The sequence below is a fragment of the Haemaphysalis longicornis genome, unplaced genomic scaffold, assembly GCF_048455015.1.
Source record: "Haemaphysalis longicornis isolate Haplotype H1 unplaced genomic scaffold, Haemaphysalis longicornis Haplotype H1 scaffold_9, whole genome shotgun sequence".
Lineage (NCBI taxonomy): Eukaryota > Metazoa > Arthropoda > Arachnida > Ixodida > Ixodidae > Haemaphysalis > Haemaphysalis longicornis.
In genome coordinates this window covers 66,946,380-66,958,379 of record NW_027526460.1, presented here as the reverse complement: position 1 = coordinate 66,958,379, position 12,000 = coordinate 66,946,380, and the positions used below count along the sequence as shown (strand labels likewise).

At 46.0% G+C, this 12,000-nt stretch overlaps 1 long non-coding RNA gene across 1 annotated transcript; it reads right to left on the bottom strand.

Annotated features, from left to right (window-relative positions):
- Positions 1-943: 943 nt before the first annotated feature.
- LOC144152667 (uncharacterized) lies at positions 944-9,821 on the bottom strand. The gene is made up of 3 exons (XR_013319206.1): positions 9,672-9,821; positions 8,789-8,919; positions 944-1,917 (listed from the first exon to the last, which is right to left on the bottom strand). It is a non-coding gene; the product is annotated as an uncharacterized LOC144152667 (long non-coding RNA).
- Between the last annotated feature and the right edge of the window lie 2,179 nt (positions 9,822-12,000).

The window sequence follows — 12,000 nt, the reverse complement described above, 5'->3', positions numbered from 1 at the left end:
AAGTGACCAGACGTCCCGACTTAGACGGGACATGTCCTAGTTTCCCGGCAGTGGTACTGCTGTCCCGGCAGCCTGCTTGTGGGACGGTGTTTCATCCCGCCCTCGGCCGAAAGTATGTAGACGGGTATAAAGACCTGTGTCACTAATGAAGAGCTGGAGGAATGAAAGAACCAAAGAAACTGTTTGAAGACCTTCATTGAAACAGCGCAGACGACGGGAATGAGCAAGAAACACACAACATAGTGCCTGTCTTGGGTTTCTTCTTTAGCCTACACGTCTAAGCTGTTTTCTTGAAGTTCCAGTGCGCCCACAAGCCGTTCAGCACACCCGCTTGAGAAACGATGGGTGGACGGGCCCTGCTACTTCTAGCCCTGCAACAATATCAAGACAATCGTCGAGTACGCCATGTGCTTGCCAAGCAAAAAAAGCGGAAAGATGCGGAGTGCAGAGAAGCCGCAGCGTTATTTGACCACACTCAAAGCAATTCTGTGGCTTAACGTGAATTTGTACATCAGTAAAAATGAAATTCTGTTCAGGGCAATTTATTCAAGCAAGAAGTATTAGTTACCGACCAGGAAAAAACCTGGAGGGCCAGGAAGGCCACATGATGCAGATGTAGAAAAACAAAGTGCAATTTGTCATTTAAGCTATGTGCCACGTTTTTCTATATAAAATTCCTCCCTCCCCCGCACCCCTGCTTGCCCCACTTTGGAATCCGAGGAACGTGGTACCTTTATTAATGAGGTGATATTAGACTTCTACAAAACTGATTGATTGATTGATTGATTGATTGATTGATTGATTGATTGATTGATTGATTGATTGATTGATTGATTGATTGATTGATTGATTGATTGATTGTAGGGTTTAACACGCCGACGCAACGCCAGCGATGAGGCTCGCCGTAGTGGAGGGCTACGGAATAATTTTTAACACTGGGGGATCTTTAACGTGCGCCGAAATCTCGAACACACGGGCGTTTTCGATTTTCGCCTTCATCAGAAAAGCAGCCGCCGCGGCCGGGAATCGAACACGCGACCTCGTGCTCAGCAGCGTAACGCCTTAGCCACTGATCCACCGCGGCGGGTACTTCTATAAAACTACGAAGCGAGACAACTCTAGGTTAGCGAAGATGCATCAAACTAAGTGTTCTATAGATTGAATTCTCTGTGCGTAAAAGTGAATTGAATAGAACATAACAATTCCCACCTACGACCAATTTGCTGCTATGCAATGGTGCTATTTGCTGAGAAGAAGCAGACCGAAAATCGTGTGTTCGTTTCAAAAGGTAAAGAAATCTACATTGACTAAGAAAACGCTCAGTCCAAGAATATGCCTAATACATCCAACGGTCATCAGAACAAACTCTACTGCAGCAAATAACGTCGCGGGTACATGCGAAACCTTCTTCTTCATTACCCACCCCTCCGAAACACCTTATAAGTGTTTCGGGAGGGTTGTTTCAGAGGGTTCAGCTCTGCATTACCGGACGATCAGCGATGCGCCAGTCTAGCAGTACTGGTTCCAAACTTCCAGAGAAACGTGGCAATCCGAATTGGGCTCTCTCTTGTTCCCCTGCAATAAATTTGTGCAAAAACCCCTAACACAATCTTTGACGTAAACACGACAAAGCTTATTAACTGGGACAATTCGTTAAAGAATACAACGCAATCCCCGCCCATCTACGTGCTATCTGTGCGTCCTCACGAAACAGTCCCAGTAAAACGATGTACAGCCAGCTCCGCTAAAAACGTCATCACGCTGAACCCGCTCAGTGTGGCATAAATGTACATAACGGCGACCATATCCCGAAGCTTGAGGTCCTGGTCTTCCACGGCGGATGTGCAGAACTCAAGGGGAGGTACATCCGCCATATGTGCTTGCTCTGCGACACCGCTCTCGCGTAATGCATCAGCGCTGAAAAGAAATAAGGAATTTTATATACATTTGGGAACACTCTCTCATAAGTGTCACAGCGGCAAATGAATATTCTTCTTCCTGCTGGGAGGTTAGCAGAAAAAATGTGTGGAGACACTTAGCCTGTTCACATTGTTCGAACGCAAACCATTGATGCAATGGGGATGTAAAATGAGCGTTGGGTTGAATGCTGCTGCCATCTCTACTCGCCAATCCCTCAGTGCGATTATGTGCAAATTAGGCGTGAGAATGCTGACGGGACAGCCAACTGAGAATTGGTGGATTGGTCTTCAGCTTTTCAGGGAAACTGCCATCATCACTAGTAAGATCGCTGTGTCTTGATGTGGCGATTCCGAAGAATCAATTCTAAATGATCATAAAAAATTCCAAAATTTCATATTAGGTGTGAGCGGCCCGGTATGCCCTCGGGCTTGCCGTCGACTTCGGACACAAAACATTGAGGGTGAATGGCGTGCAGTACTGAGGTTCTACAACGGGTTCTGGCGCCCGGCGGTTCCTCAAGCTCAATTCATGCGGGAAGCTCGACCACCTGCCGCACGAGTTCCGTGCTCCCCGCAGCCAGGCACTGGTGCCTGTGCCCGCCAGTTCCCCGCAGTGGCAACGCTTTTCTCCGACGGAAACATGAGGAACGACTTTCAAGTAACACGCTGCAGTCTCTGCCGCCGCTGTGCAAACAAAGCCATACAGCACATGCGGCAGTACGAAAATGTTACCAAACCTATGGGAGACTCGCACTCCCTCTTAAAGGGACACTGAAGTGATATGTAAACATTGCGGGATTACTAGCCCAAATTGTAGTCCGGAGTCCCCAGGCCATGTTTCGACCACTCTAGGCGCGTTTACGCGATTTTATTTAGTAGAAAAACTAATTCGAAAACGCTGTCCTCCTCTCTTTACGCTCGCCCATTTTCTGCGGCGTTTTCGTGTGACGTCAGGAGGGGATGAGCTGGCAATTGGCTGCGCCACGGCTGCGCTACTGCACGGCTCCCTGGCCGACAGAGTCAGTCGGCCCAGCGTTTCGTCCGCCGGCCGCCGGCGGGTCGTCGCAATCAAGGATGTTAAAAAAAATTGCTTGGTCGCATTTCGTTCGCTTAGTTGAAACGAAGCCAGGACACGTTTGTGAATGGAAGAATGTGCCTTTCTTTACTTGGTTTGTTTGTACACTGTATCTAGCTCAAAGTCAAGGTCGCTTCACACAAGCGCTGCACATGCGACGCTTCGCTGACTGGTACGCCAGTAAGAAAATATAAGGCCTCTTGAAGGCGGGAGAAGAGTCAGCGAAGTCAATATAGGTACTAAGCAAATAAAATCAGCTGATATTTTTACCGTACAGCGTAAAACTAGGGCGCGGGAAGCACTTTTGCGCTGGGCGAACAAGCACAGCGGTCAGCAGCACGACTACGCATCTGCGAACGCTTTTCCGTCTACGAAATGCAATTGCTAGACGTGAGCTACTGTGGAAACTCGGGCGACGCTTACTGCACGATCGCAGTACAACAAATAGTCACCTAAGCGGCTTGAAATGCGAAAACTAAATAAAAGTGTAAACCGGTTGTACAATATATACCATATATTAGCAAGGCATTCGCGTCCCGCTCCCTAGCCTAGCGGTCTGGGGCGCTCGGATTTCGCCGCAAATGTTTTGCGAGTCACGAGTTCGAATCCCCGCGGGTACGTACTTTTTTTTTGTAAGTTAACTTTTTTGTTTTCCGCCGATGTTTTCTATATTGAGTTCACCTTTTTTGGGGCCGCAACGTTCATGGCTACACGAACTAGTTCACAAAACGCGCGCAGGCTGGCACTGGCACGCTAGCGAGTTCTCGTTGGCGTGCTGTTGCCATAAGCACCGACTGCTTGCAAGCAGTGGGCACAGGCCAGAATGAACAGACCCTTGGCCTGGTGCGAACACGCTTTTTACGATACAGGCATGAGGGAGGCAAGCTCCAAATATGGGGGAAAAGCGCATGACGTTTGGGCGTCTGCGGGTACGCGGAGGGCGTTCATGCACTGCGTGAATGCTACTGAATGCTACGACTACAAGCCGTCCTGGGAGGCTTATCTTGTGCATTTTACAGCCGACAGCATGGCAGAAGCGCGGTACGATGATTACTGAGATATTGAGAATGCCCATCCAACAAAGCCATTGGTTATGTTTTACAGAACCGAAACCGAAACTTGTGTGATTGCTAACCTTGGGCATCGTCCAATCACGACGCCCCTCCTCTCAACGTCACAGCCTTAGTTGGTGCGGCCGCCGCAAACCGCGCATGGTAGTTTTTCTTCTTTCGCGCTTTGTAAAACAATTACCGATTTGTCAACCGGATAAACGATGAAAAGTGTGCTAAGTTGAGCCAGTCTACGCAGTGCAAGCAAAAACGGGAGCTTGACAAATTCACTTCAGTGTCCCTTTAAAGATTATGAGAGTGGAAGTCCAAAAGGGTCATGGTTTGGGCCTGTTGGTGATGCATAATGGAAACTGAAAGCGCAAAATAGACACGGACAAAGAAAGGGGACAACAGGACGAGCGCTCGTCCTGTTGTCCCCTTTCTTTGTCCGTGTCTATTTTGCGCTTTCAGTTTCCATTATGAGAGTGGAAGGTTGAGGAGGTGGAGTGGCCTAAACGGAGAAGTCCAAGGCGAAACCAGGTGTCGAGCTGGAAGAGGCAAGCGCTAGCCCTATGGAGCGTAAGTGCCCCCTCAAATTCACAACTTCGTCTCCCGCACCCGCGAGCAAATTTGCCAGTGAGCCGGCGGGTATTGTGGTAGACGCGAAAGCTGCCGGTGAACCAGCATTTCCGACGTTAGCGACCGATTAGATGCGTGGGCCAAAGTCCAGCATCCGCGTAAAGGGGTTGGTCGATTGTGTTCCTACAACGGCCAAGTGCTACAAGGGCAAATAGTACCCAATGAAGTGTTCGGCTAACCTGTATCCAAATAACCGGATATCAGCGTAAAGATAGCTATTTATTGCGGTGACACTACAGGAGCCAGCTACACGGCCACGTTTGGCTAGCCAATGAGGATTTCGACTTTTTTATACAGTTCTCAGGGTTTCGGGGCCTCGGTTCACGGGTCCTCGTTTACTGCACGTCAGTTTCTCCGCCACTGCCGCCCAGTGGCAAGGCAACTGGCGAGGCAAAATCCCGGCCTTCCACAGCTGTGCCGACGGTAGCGTCTCTCAAAGTAATGAACATGCTCCAATAATAAGAATCCGGGCGGACAGCAGCTGAAATTTATTGGGTGACATCGGTTACTCATAAAAAAAGCATAGAGAAAAGTATATTTCCACTTCATCAGATTGAGTCAGCCTGCACTCTAATCCAAACTAACCAATCGGAAAGCAGTAAAATCCAGTGGGCTACTAATCAAAACAGAAATGAGCTCAAAATGCTAGCTGCCAAGATTAACGTTGTCTGCCAATTATCCCGACAATATCAGCTGCTTCCTCTTCTGTTGCACTCCCCCGGTCGCGAAGCGTTGAGGAGTTCAATTATAGCAATAATGCTTTCACATTCAGAACCCTGAAAATGTCCGTGGATGTTCTGGGCGTTCTTTTTCAGGACGTGCACTTTAGGAACATTACATCCTGGCAAAAAAAAACAAGTTTTGGAACAGCCATACGTCTTATAGAAGAAAAGCACACTCTTACTGCAAGAATTTGACAGATGTAGCACCACCAGTCTTTCACCTGCAGATTTGGCGATAGTCCACTGCTCAAAAGCCTTGGCGTTACCGTCCGAGTTCGTTTCCGCAATAAGAGAAAAGCATCAACCGCAGTTATGATTTGTTTGTTCTTTGTTAAATGGATTACCGGCTCATTCAACGCGGTAACTGTGTAAGCTGTGTTCAATTTACGATTCCCTAAAAATTGGGCGTAATCCATCTACAGGTACAGTTATGGACAGGAATCTAACTTAGGCACACATTACTGAATAGGGGCTAGAATTAAGGGATATATATGGAGCAAGGGATTCTTTCGCAATGCAGCTGTATCAGCCAAGGTTTTTATACAGGGTGATCAAAGTTAAGTCGACAGGTTTTTTAAAAAATAGGCGCTTAGATTTACGCGAACACCACCCTATGGTGAGGTTTGGCGCGCAGGGGGACACCTAATTAGGAGGTAATTATGGATGTAGGTGGCTTATTAAACTTAAACTGCACAATTAACTATTAAGTGGCTGCAGTATCCAGGCATGTTTGTATTGGAAAGTTATACGCAATCGTGTCTCTACGCGTTTCAATCGACAGAATTCTTCTAGCGCATCCGTAGTCCGAGTTATCAAATGGCGAAGTTTAATTAGCGTTCGCTTGATTACGCATCCTATAAGTCAAGACCAGCGCACAGCTCCTCCCTTTTGTTATGTGGTTCGATAGCGGTTCCGAGTAGTGCAGATTGCGATAACGCCAGCCAAAAATTAATGGGTGCCAGTTATCACTTTTTCCTGTGCCTCCACTTCTTTGTCGAACTAAACACCGTACACAGCAGGCACGCCACAGAAGGGAGGAGCTTTGCGCCAGTGCCGACTGTCTTGCATGCGTAATCATGCGACCGGCCATTAAACTTCGCCGTTTGATATCTCGAACTACGGATGCGCTAGAAAAATTCTGCCAATGGAAATTGCGTAGAAACATGATTGCGTCTAACTTTCCAATACAAACATGCCTGGTTACTGCAGCCACAAAAAGTTAATTAATAAATTTTAATAATGAAGTCACCTACATATAATTACAACCTATTTATATGTTCTCCTGGGCGCATAACCTCACAGTAGAGGCCTTCTTCACGGAAATCTAAACGCCTATTTAAAAAAAAACCTGTCGACTTAACTTGTTATATTTTTTATATATATTTTTATATATTGTAAGGCGCGCACCAGTAGTCTTGGGGAACGTCTTTATTAGGCGAGCCTTGTGCTACGTGACAGGGAGCGAGCCCCGGAGAACAACCAAGACGGGCGTTGATGATGATAGACAACTGATGACGATGATGAAGCATGATTGCATGTGGAAGACAGGCCTCCGGAGTACGAGTCCACTGGCGCACACCCTTCTGCTAGTACTTCGCACACACCGTTTGTGTACAACTACCGGGGGATTGTCCGGACGCACATTCCTCTGGTGTCGGGGCACTAACCAGCGCTTACAATATATATTTATTTTTATTTATTATTTATTTATTATATTTATATTTATTGTTATTTATTATTTATTATTATTTATTATATATTATTATTTTTATTTTTTATATATATTTTTATTATATATTTTTTATATATTTTTTGTTATATATTTTATACTTAACCCTGTATATTTTTTGTTATCGTCAGATGAAAATTCTCGGGTCTCCGTGTGTCTTCGATGCGCAAGGCGCGTCACACCACGATACATTGTATAATACACGCTTTAGTTTGGCAGTGGCGAAGCAGCAAAAGAGAATGAGCTGGGACGCAATGTGTAGGAAACGCGTCGACGCCATCTGAAATCATAAAGTGGGTGTCAACTGCGAAGCGAATCGTGTAAAACAGCGAAAAGATGAAGATCCTCGAGAATGAGGGCAGGATGCCATCTGTATCCAGCGTTCTGCTGTACCATATTGTCCTCGCTTTTAAAAGCATTAACAAAGAGTCAGGTATCCTCAGACCGACCTCTAACCGTGGGTAAATGCTAGGGCACTGCCCCTGTACTCGTAGTGGGTCATTTTTATAGGGATGTATCTGGATCCGAATTTAGTGGTTCGGGCGCTTCGTGTTTGAGGAAGTTGGCATTGCAAGTCGGGCGTCGCAGCCAAAGCTTGCGACGCCACACCGATGCCGTTCCACTGGCAACCCACCGTAGTACATACGTGCATCGTTTTTACATTACGCGATTTTCACTTCTCGCATGTTGTTGCATTCCAGGGGCGACAGGTACGCCATGATGTAGGTGACTGCCTTGTCGACAGGCCCCTGTTTAGGCCCAGTGTTCGGCGTTGTGTCAGCCGAGAGTTTTGCGATCTTTGCTTACTGACCGGCAGTACACCGGTAAGTCTGTATCATACTGAGAGCAATGCCATTGCGGCAGTCGTTACTCAGAGACAATAGATTCTCAACGCGGCTGGTGAACCAAAATCCAAGGGCGAACCCGCCCTAAAACGTTTCAAGTTTTTTTATTTTCCAGCAATCACTTCAGTGCAACCTCAAGCTAATTTTCTTACTAACCAATTCATTGGCTACAAAAATGTAAAAAAAAATTTGAGAGCTTTCGGCATATGTCTGCAGCAACTTTTACTTGCCTGCACTTCCACTATAATTGAATAGTTTGCACATTTTGCTTTAAGCTTAATATTTTTCTAATTAAACCATTGAAAACACCTCATGGCTTCATCAGCAACTTGTCGAATAGGAAGTGAAAACGCCACTGTGGTTTTCTTAGCGATCAGGCAAAAAGATTCGTTTCATTCAAAGCATTGTTGTTTCGAACACTACGTACGCTGCAATGGCTCTTATTGCATACACAACTGGTTCAGGCAAAGCTATATGGCAATGTATTTTTCCTTGGACACCCTATCACATGCAAGGGCACTACTTTCTTTATAGGCGTCGCAACGTCTACGTTTGTACCTTAAGAAATGTAACGGAAAGATATACCACCCCGAGATACCTTTGCCGCTTATAAAGTGTAAACGTTCGCTGAGAGGTTTCTAGCATTTCGGGCGTCTGTTTATTTTTACAGGCATTAAAGTTACGAACACTTTTAGCAGGTGTGGAAAGTTGTACTGTGCCGCTAAAATGCATATAGAACGGAATATTTAGGTCGAATGTAAGTGAACAGAATGCAACATATTTTCTGCGTACTACAAAGAAAACACTCACATTTTATTTATGTGGCACCGGAGTGGTTTTTTAAGCCGGCGGCTTAGGTATGACGCAAACGTATAGGTGTTGAACACTCTACTTCCAAAGTAGATCTCTCCAACTTGTGTCTTTTTGCAGAAATCTGTAGCCTGGTTCAGAAAAAAAACAAAGAAGCATTCTTCGTTGGTCACGCGCGTACATTTTAGAACACGGGGCACTGGTGTACCGAAATGTAGGTAAAACAGGTGAACTACCATATCAGAAAACCCCTTGAGATAAAAATGCACACTGACTGAAACGCAAATAAATGACTTTTCTTGACTGTGCGGCCAAAGTGTACAAATTTTGTACAAAATTTTCAAAGTGGCGAATTTAAACGTACTACAATATATTAAGTCCTAACGAAAGCACTTGAAACAATGCAAATTTTTTAACAATAAACCGACACCGCTTCCAATGTATTTACGATAAAATCCAAATACCAGGTGTTTTAGAACTGCGTAAGGTATCTTGTTTTGTTGTTTTGTTGTTTTGTTTCGTTTATTTCAAAAACCCCTTCCTGTAGACACATTTTTGCAGCATTATTTAGTTTCTGCGTCTGTTGCTCCTTCAACGAATGCTGTTGCTCCTGCACTACCCCTGGGATTACAATCTACTTCCTACTGTACGAGTGCAGTTGCCACCTTGAAGGCAGCATTCGGAACTGCGGCGCCACAGCAGAACACAGCCCCTTAAACGAGGTAAGATAACAAAATTCGCACTCTGAAAACACGATTACAGACAACCATAAAAAATTAAAAGACCAACTGTTTCCCAATCATATGTTGAAAAGTCGTATCTCATAAGCAATGCGCACCCGCTGAACTACAACCTGGTTGATACATAATTGTAAGACCGGTACCTCAAATAATTGTAACTTCATCCCGTGAATGATGACAGCTTTCTCGTCGGCGACCTCCATGAGCATTTCAGGCGAATATCGCAACCAGCTGCTAGAGTCACTGTTGTGTCGCCGTATCATTTTCCAAACTGTTTGCTCGACCGCACCCGGGCTAGACTGCATGCCATGCGAAACAAAATAATAAAATATGCCGTCAGGTTTATGTGAGCGTATGGTGACTTAATATTATTGTAGCTTTGTGTATATTGCCGTTTCGAGCAGTAACGTTGAAGTCAGCAGCCAGGTCTAGTGACCAATATGTTTACCCCGTCGAGAACTGTTAAACAAGAATTCGAGAATTTGTTGGAAAACAGACCTCCAACCCTAGCATAAAACTTCGGTGAAACACTGCACAATACAATATCCAGAGATTTAGTTTAGTCTTTGTAGTGAAATGCATCTCTTGCTTTGTATTTTATCAGCCTCTTCTCGAAAACTGTATATATGGCCCCGAGTAAACATTGTCGCGGAGCTTGTATACAAAATCCCTTCCGTTTGCTAAAGCACAATATGGTTTATGCCTAGTTTCCGCATATAGTGACCTCCGCAACTCAAGAAACTACTTGCCCTATCAAAAATAAGGTGATGCGTCTTAGCAGTGCTTACGGGTGGTAAAGCCTCTCTTGCTTAAAATACGCAAACAATATTTGCTTAAAGAAGTGTTCATTTCGCCTCATTAAAAAAATATATAGGGCAAGTTCGTTTCCTTGCGCCTTCCTAGGATGCATCCCATTCATAAACTCACAAAAGCTTTCCGCTTGACGATGTCGAAAAAAACATCCGTTTTCACTGCAGCAGGCTTCGCCGGTTTTTCTAAACTCACCTGAAGTTATTTTCTGGAGAAACTTCGACTATGTGCTTCATGCGTTTTCAAAAATTTTTTTTAGCAGCAGAGCTCTGTAGACCGAGAACAATTAGCACATCTTTGATCGAGGACCCTGAACACTCAAGAAGAAGAAATTGGTTAGGATTTTGCCAGGAAACGAACCCAATAACTTTAGGCCGTGAAACCGGCAGCCTAACCACTGGGCTACCCCGAAGTCCCAGGGGGTACGGGCTAGCAGCGGTGAGGAACGCTAACATCCGCAGCCAATTGTAAAGAAACCAAATGCTTCCCGTGTTCGGAATAAAAACTAGGTGGCTCGCGTTACCAAATCGGCGTCAATGCGATTGAGCTATCAGCTAACTGCTGGCGTACAGAATCTCCTTTGGGTTCGTAGACGGGCGTTGGCTTGGAACTTGACCGCGCGTTCTAGCGCGTACTAAGACTCTCCACTTTCGGAGAGATGTCAAAGCCTGCGGAAGAAATGATCCGGGCCTGCCAGTCATGAAAAACCTTCAGCGGAAGGTGCAGGAACAAGTGTGAGATGATGACATATGTAGCGAAAGCGTGGTGCCTTACAAAACAACTTCAAAGCAAACTTGGGTGGGTCCAACGGGCCATGAAGAGAATAATGATCGGGGTAACACTTAGAAACAGGAAACAAGAGACAGTAAACTAGAGCAGAAGGCATCATACTTCAATTTAAAAAAAAAGAAATCTACTTGAGCTGCTCAGGCAAGTAGGCCGAATCATAATCGCTGGACTACCAGGTTGACAGAGTGGGTGGCGAGTCTAGAAAAAACAGGAAGGCGAATTTCTGATTGGAGGGACGAAATAACGAAAGTTGTGGGTAAAAATTACACCATCTTCGCGAGGGCAACCCTGAGGTGATGCGAAGCATCGCAGAGTTTCAATCCAATCCAATCCAATTCAAGCCAAGCCAAGCCAAGCCAATCCAAGCCAAGCCAAGCCAAGCCAATCGAATCCGATCCAATTCCCCTCGCAAGAGAGTGTTCGCTATCGGAGAGGAGAGGGGGTGAGCGGCGGAGAGCGCAGCTGGCGCGGCGAGGAGAATGGGGGAGGGGTGGACGCCGACAACGCCGACAACAACGCCGGATGGATGCAGGGACAAGGCGAGTGAATGAGATGCGTCGCATCTAAAAAATGGACTCGAGCGATGTGGTACTTGAGCGGTTGGAGGTCGGTGGGGAAGTCTTCGTCCGGCTGTGGAACTAGTGGGCTGCTGCTGATGATGATTAAGCATCACCACGAAGGGAGAGCGGCGGCCAACTCTGCTGTTCCTCCAGCCTTGCATCACTAGTGTAAGCTGCAACAATGTTTCATGGATAATTCCTATCGGCACGCTGTGGCATGTCGCTAAGCCTTTGTCGCATTAGAACGGGAGTAGTGACCACTCTGTCCAATCGTAAGCACCTATTCGCCCATATGAGGTGGAAGCGTAGTCTG